This window comes from Chrysemys picta, unplaced genomic scaffold (genome assembly GCF_011386835.1).
Source record: "Chrysemys picta bellii isolate R12L10 unplaced genomic scaffold, ASM1138683v2 scaf763, whole genome shotgun sequence".
NCBI classification, from domain to species: domain Eukaryota; kingdom Metazoa; phylum Chordata; order Testudines; family Emydidae; genus Chrysemys; species Chrysemys picta.
Genome location: NW_027053470.1, coordinates 1 through 7,500, shown reverse-complemented (window position 1 = coordinate 7,500; position 7,500 = coordinate 1). Strand labels below are relative to the sequence as shown.

The 7,500-nt window shown below is 68.7% G+C and overlaps 1 non-coding gene across 1 annotated transcript; it reads left to right on the top strand.

Moving 5' to 3' along the window:
* Positions 1–3,981: 3,981 nt before the first annotated feature.
* Positions 3,982–4,100, top strand: LOC135979317 (5S ribosomal RNA). The gene has a single exon (XR_010596650.1). It is a non-coding gene; the product is annotated as a 5S ribosomal RNA (ribosomal RNA).
* The last annotated feature ends 3,400 nt before the right edge of the window (positions 4,101–7,500 follow it).

The following is a 7,500-nucleotide window of genomic DNA, read 5'->3' as shown; positions in this document are numbered from 1 at the left end:
TTGATCCCCTAGGCTGAGCTCCGGTTCTCACAGGCTCTGAAAAACCTGTCCTCAGAAATCTCCTCACACAATCCTCGAAAGGCAGGTCGAAAAAGCCAAAGCCCCGCCTTCGGCGGTACGAAACTGGAACTGGGCGCCACCTCGTGGTTCCCTCGGTCGGCCGAGACGGCGTGGGGCGACCCCTTCCGGACATCCGCGAGACGACCGGCCGTCAGGTCAACCCATTCGCTCCAAAGGGGTTGACCTGGTGGCCGAGAGGGGACTTTGAAAATTTTTCGGACTTGGAAAACTTTTTTTTTTTTTTTCTTCCCCCAGCCCGCTTCCTCCGGGTTGACCCGGTGGCCGAGCGTCTCGCCGTCCCCGGACGCGGCGAGGGACTGCCTCCCGGCCGTCAGGATCGGGCCCACGGAAGTCTGATTTTAAAAAAAATTGGCCGACGCCACCGCGGAGGGCTACCCGGGCACCCCGGGCCCCGGAGCCGGAAAAGGGAAAAAAAGGATCGGGCCCACTAGAGACATGGACCCGGCCGCCAAGCAGGCCGCCCTGGGCTGACCCTCCCCGGCCGCAGCGAGGGACTGCCTCCCGGCCGACAGGATCGGGCCCCTGGAAGTCTGGGGGTGGGGGGGGGGGAAATCGCCCCACGCCCCCGAGGAGGGCTGCCCGGGCGGGCCTGGCCCCGGAGCTCGGAAAAAAAAAAAGGATCGGGCCCACTAGAGACATGGACCAGGCCGCCCTGGGCTCACCTTCCCCGGCCGCAGCGAGGGACTGCCTCCCGGTCGACTGGATCGGGCCCCTGGAAGTCTGGAAAAAGAAGAATGGAACCTGACGCCTCCGAGGAGGGGGCGCCCAGGGAAGGAGGGAGATCCGGGTTGACCTGCTGACCGGACGGGAAAGAGGCCACCGGGCGTCCCCCCCCTTAAAACCTAGGGGTTGACCTGGTGGCCGGAAAGCGAACCGGCCAGCAGGTGAACCCTTTCGATTCCACGGGTTGACCTGGTGCCCGGGAAGCGAACCGGCCAGCAGGTGAACCCGTTCGATTCCACGGGTTGACCTGGTGCCCGGGAAGCGAACCGGCCAGCAGGTGAACCCGTTCGATTCCACGGGTTGACCTGGTGCCCGGGAAGCGAACCGGCCAGCAGGTGAACCCGTTCGATTCCACGGGTTGACCTGGTGCCCGGGAGGGGACTCTGAAAATTTTTCAGCCCTTTCGACTCGGGGTTGACCTGGTGGCCGAGAGGGGACTCGCACGGCAGGCAAGCCGCCCTGGGCTCACCCTCCCCGGCCGCAGCGAGGGACTGCCACCCGGCCGACTGGATCGGGCCCCTGGAAGTCTGGAAAAAAGAATGGAACCTGACGCCTCCGAGGAGGGGGCGCCCAGGGAAGGAGGGAGATCCGGGTTGACCTGCTGACCGGACGGGAAAGAGGCCACCGGGCGTCCCCCCCCTTAAAACCTAGGGGTTGACCTGGTGGCCGGAAAGCGAACCGGCCAGCAGGTGAACCCGTTCGATTCCACGGGTTGACCTGGTGCCCGGGAAGCGAACCGGCCAGCAGGTGAACCCGTTCGATTCCACGGGTTGACCTGGTGCCCGGGAAGCGAACCGGCCAGCAGGTGAACCCGTTCGATTCCACGGGTTGACCTGGTGCCCGGGAGGGGACTCTGAAAATTTTTCAGCCCTTTCGACTCGGGGTTGACCTGGTGGCCGAGAGGGGACTCGCACGGCAGGCAAGCCGCCCTGGGCTCACCCTCCCCGGCCGCAGCGAGGGACTGCCTCCCGGTCGACTGGATCGGGCCCCTGGAAGTCTGGAAAAAAGAATGGAACCTGACGCCTCCGAGGAGGGGGCGCCCAGGGAAGGAGGGAGATCCGGGTTGACCTGCTGACCGGACGGGAAAGAGGCCACCGGGCGTCCCCCCCCCCTTAAAACCTAGGGGTTGACCTGGTGGCCGGAAAGCGAACCGGCCAGCAGGTGAACCCGTTCGATTCCACGGGTTGACCTGGTGCCCGGGAAGCGAACCGGCCAGCAGGTGAACCCGTTCGATTCCACGGGTTGACCTGGTGCCCGGGAAGCGAACCGGCCAGCAGGTGAACCCGTTCGATTCCACGGGTTGACCTGGTGCCCGGGAAGCGAACCGGCCAGCAGGTGAACCCGTTCGATTCCACGGGTTGACCTGGTGCCCGGGAGGGGACTCTGAAAATTTTTCAGCCCTTTCGACTCGGGGTTGACCTGGTGGCCGAGAGGGGACTCGCACGGCAGGCAAGCCGCCCTGGGCTCACCCTCCCCGGCCGCAGCGAGGGACTGCCACCCGGCCGACTGGATCGGGCCCCTGGAAGTCTGGAAAAAAGAATGGAACCTGACGCCTCCGAGGAGGGGGCACCCAGGGAAGGAGGGAGATCCGGGTTGACCTGCTGACCGGACGGGAAAGAGGCCACCGGGCGTCCCCCCCCCCTTAAAACCTAGGGGTTGACCTGGTGGCCGGAAAGCGAACCGGCCAGCCGGTGAACCCGTCCGATTCCACGGGTTGACCTGGTGGCCGGGAAGCGAACCGGCCAGCAGGTGAACCCGTTCGATTCCACGGGTTGACCTGGTGCCCGGGAGGGGACTCTGAAAATTTTTCAGCCCTTTCGACTCGGGGTTGACCTGGTGGCCGAGAGGGGACTCGCACGGCAGGCAAGCCGCCCTGGGCTCACCCTCCCCGGCCGCAGCGAGGGACTGCCACCCGGCCGACTGGATCGGGCCCCTGGAAGTCTGGAAAAAAGAATGGAACCTGACGCCTCCGAGGAGGGGGCGCCCAGGGAAGGAGGGAGATCCGGGTTGACCTGGTGACCGGACGGGAAAGAGGCCACCGGGCGTCCCCCCCTTAAAACCTAGGGGTTGACCTGGTGGCCGGAAAGCGAACCGGCCAGCCGGTGAACCCGTCCGATTCCACGGGTTGACCTGGTGGCCGGGAAGCGAACCGGCCAGCAGGTGAACCCGTTCGATTCCACGGGTTGACCTGGTGCCCGGGAGGGGACTCTGAAAATTTTTCAGCCCTTTCGACTCGCGGTTGACCTGGTGGCCGAGAGGGGACTCGCACGGCAGGCAAGCCGCCCTGGGCTGACCCTCCCCGGCCGCAGCGAGGGACTGCCTCCCGGCCGACAGGATCGGGCCCCTGGAAGTCTGGGGGGGGGGGGGAATCGCCCCACGCCTCCGAGGAGGGCTGCCCGGGCGGGCCTGGCCCCGGAGCTCGAAAAAAAAAAAAAGGATCGGGCCCACTAGAGACATGGACCAGGCCGCCCTGGGCTCACCCTCCCCGGCCGCAGCGAGGGACTGCCTCCCGGCCGACTGGATCGGGCCCCTGGAAGTCTGGGGGGGGGGGGAAATGGAACCTGACGCCTCCGAGGAGGGGACGCCCAGGGAAGGAGGGAGATCCGGGTTGACCTGGTGACCGGACGGGAAAGAGGCCACCGGGCGTGCCCCCGTTAAAACCCCTAGGGGTTGACCTGGTGGCCGGAAAGCAAACCGGCCACTGGGTAGGCCGGTCGGCAACCTAGGGGTTGACCTGGTGGCCGGGAAGCGAACCGGCCAGCAGGTGAACCCGTCCGATTCCACGGGTTGACCTGGTGCCCGGGAGGGGACTCTGAAAATTTTTCAGCCCTTTCGACTCGGGGTTGACCTGGTGGCCGAGAGGGGCCTCGCACGGCAGGCAAGCCGCCCTGGGCTCACCCTCCCCGGCCGCAGCGAGGGACTGCCCCTCCCCACCCCCCGGCTGACAGGATCGGGCGCACTGGAAGTCCGGGACAGTATTTTCCCCGACGCCGGGGAGGGCGGGCGGAGGGGCTCTGGCGGCCAGCCCGGGCCCCGGAGCTCGAAAAGGAAAAAAGGACCGGGCCCGCGAGAGACGGGGGCCCTGCCGCAGGGGGGGGGGCAGTCCGACCGGGGCTCACCGTGCGGCAGGCCCGGGCGTCGGCAGGGGAAAGCGGGCGAGGAGGCGCGGGGCCGGGTGCCTACGGCCATACCGGACCGAACGCCCCCGATCCCGTCCGATCTCGGAAGGTAAACCGTCCCGGGCCTGGCTAGTACTTGGATGGGTGACCGCCTGGGAATCCCAGGTGCCGTAGGCAGCTTTTCCCGGTCCGAGTCAGCTCTCTCTCCTTTTCTGGGGGGGAAGGAGAGGGGGGGACGGGCCGGAAAGCCCCTCGTCGCTCCTGCCGAGTCGGAGGTCGCGGCCGCAGGTCACGGGTCTGGGCGCCTGGGGTCCGGCTCCCCACCCACCCGGCTTCCTCCGCGGAGGACCCCCCCCGGGGCCACCGAAGCCGCTGGGGGAGACGCCGGGCATGGGGCGGACTGGCCCGGACCCTCCCGGCCGCCGGCCCGCAGGTCCGCCCCGAATCCCCCCCCGCGGCCACCCAGGCCAGGCCTGGCCAGGCGGGACGGACGGCGGGTGTCCAGCGCCCAGCGGCTTCCTCCAGCGGGGACCCACGGACCCCAAAGCCGCAGGGGGAGGCCCCGGGCCTGGGACGGACTCGCTCGGACCCCCTGCGCCCGGCCGCCGGCCCGCGGGACCGCCCCGAATCCCCCCGCGGCCACCCAGGCCAGGCCTGGCCAGGCGGGACGGACGGCGGGTGTCCAGCGCCCAGCGGCTTCCTCCAGCGGGGACCCACGGACCCCAAAGCCGCAGGGGGAGACCCCAGGCCCGGGACCGACTCGCTCGGACCCCCCGCCTCCCCTGCGCCCGGCCGCCGGCCCGCGGGACCGCCCCGAATCCCCCCGCGGCCACCCAGGCCAGGCCTGGCCAGGCGGGACGGACGGCGGGTGTCCAGCTCCCAGTGGCTTCCGCCAGCGGGGACCCACGGACCCCAAAGCCGCAGGGGGAGGCCCCGGGCCCGGGACGGACTCGCTCGGACCCCCCGCCTCCCCTGCGCCCGGCCCCCGGCCCGCGGGACCGCCCCGAATCCCCCCGCGGCCATCCAGGCCAGGCCTGGCCTGGCGGGCCGGTGTGCAGCTCCCCCGGGCTTCCTCCCCCGACGACCCGCGCCCCCCTGAGCCGCAGGCGGAGACCCCGGCCCCGGGGCGGACCGGCCCGGGCTCGCCCGAGCCCCCTGCGCCCGGCCCGCAGGACCGCCCCCCCGAATCCCCCGGGAGAGGCCCGGCCTGCACGCCACTGACGACCCGCGGCCCCCAAAGTCGCAGGAGGCGCCCCCCCCCCCCGGTTAGCCCCGTCTCGCTCCGCGCCCCCCGCCCCTCGCTGCCGGGACCGGGCGCCGCCCCAGAGTCAGCCGCAGCCGGCCGGCCTGAGAGCTGCCCTCCTGTGGACGACGGTGAGTTTACCTTGATACTAACCGGCCGTCAGCCAGGTCAACCCCATTGCTAGACTGGGGTGGACCTGGTGGCCGAGTGGGGACTTGGAACATTTGACAGCTGCTTCCCGGGGCTTGACCGGTTGTCCTGAACGCCCCCCACCCCCACCCCCAGCCCCCGGCTCCTGCTCCCCTCTCCCCAGCCTCGGTGCTCCGCTCCCTGCCTCGGAGGCTGCCTCTCTGCGGCGCCTGCATCGCCTCCGAGGACGCGCACCCTCCGGAGGCTGGACGTAAACCCACCACTGCCGCCGACCCGGCTCTCCGAGGGACGACTGTGAGGCCCCCCACCCCACCCCACCCCCGGACCGCCCTGGGGACGACTGCTAAGCCTCCCCCACCGGACCGCCCGGGGGAAGACTGCGACGCCTCCCGCCAGGCCCCCACCCAGCCTGGGGGAAGACTGCTAAGCCTCCCCCCCACACACACACACACACACTGTCGGGGGATGACGATTAAGCCTCTCCCGGACTGCCCGGGGGAAGACTATTAAGCCTCCCCTGGAACCACTATTAAGCCTGCCCCCGGAGTCCTCGGGGGATGACTGCTAAGCCTCCCCCACCGGACCACCCGGGGCAAGACTGCTAAGCCTCCCTCCCACACACACACACACTGTCAGGGGAGGACTATTAAGCTTTCCCGCTGGAGCGCCCGGGGCGGACGACTGTTAAGCCTGCCCCCGGAGTCCTCGGGGGAGGACTATTAAGCTTTCCCCCCTGGAGCGCCCGGGGGGGGGGGGGGGGGGGACGACTATTAAGCCTGGCCCCCGGAGTCCTCGGGGGACGACTATTAAGCCTCCCCCGGACCTGCTCCCTCTCGACTATTAAGCCCCCCCTCTGCGGTCCTCAGCACCACTGCCGCGCTGCCCTGGGAGTGGGGTGACATCCGGTCCGGAAAGCAAACCGGCCACCAGGTCAACCCGTCGAATCCAATGGGTTGACCTGGTGGCCGGAAAGCAAACCGGTCGCCAGGTCAACCCGTCGAATCCAATGGGTTGACCTGGTGGCCGGAAAGCAAACCGGCCGCCAGGTCAACCCAGTAGATTCAGCGGGTTGACCTGGTGGCCGAACGGGGACTTTGAAAATTTGACAGCCGCTTCCCGGGGGTTGACCTGTTGTCCCGGTGGGGACTTTGAACATTTGACAGCCGCCTCCCAGGGCTTGACCTGTTGTCCCGGTGGGGACTTTGAACATTTGACAGCCGCCTCCCAGGGCTTGACCTGTTGTCCCGGGGGGGACTTTGAACATTTTACAGCCGCTTCCCGGGGCTTGACCTGGTGGCCGAGTGGGGACTTTGAACATTTGACAGCCGCTTCCCGGGGGTTGACCTGTTGTCCTGAACGCCCCCCACCTCCCCCCCCCCGGCTCCTGCTCCCCACTCCCCAGCCTCGGTGCTCCGCTCCCTGCCTCGGAGGCTGCCTCTCTGCGGCGGCTGCATCGCGTCCGAGGACGCTCACCCTCCGGAGGCTGGATGTAAAGCCTGACACCCGCCACCGCCGCCGACACGGCTCTCGGAGGGACGACTCTGAGGCCTCCCCCCACCCCCGGACCGCCCTGGGGACGACTGCTAAGCCTCCCCCCCGCCCACACCCACACCCACACTGTCGGGGGATGACTCTTAAGCCTCTCCCGGACTGCCTGGGGAACGACTATTAAGCCTGCCCCCCCCGGAGCACTCGGGGGACGACTATTAAGCCTCCCGCGGACTGCCCGGGGGATGACTATTAAGCCTCCCCTGGAAGGACTATTAAGCCTCCCCCGGACTGGCCGGGGGACGCCTATTAAGCCTATCCTCGGGGGAGGACTATTAAGCTTTTCCCCCTGGAGCGCCCGGGGGGACGACGATTAAGCCTGGCCCCCGGAGTACCCGGGGGACGACTATTAAGCCTCCCCCGGACTGGCCGGGGGACGACTATTAAGCCTCCCCCGGACCTGCTCCCTCTCGACTATTAAGCCCCCCTCTGTGGTCCTCAAGACCACTGCCGTGCTGCCCTGGGAGTGGGGTGACACCCGGGCCGGAAAGCAAACCGGCCACCAGGTCAACCCGTCGAATCCAATGGGTTGACCTGGTGGCCGGAAAGCAAACCAGCCGCCAGGTCAACCCGTCGAATCCAATGGGTTGACCTGGTGGCCGGAAAGCAAACCGGCCGCCAGGTCAACCCAGTAGA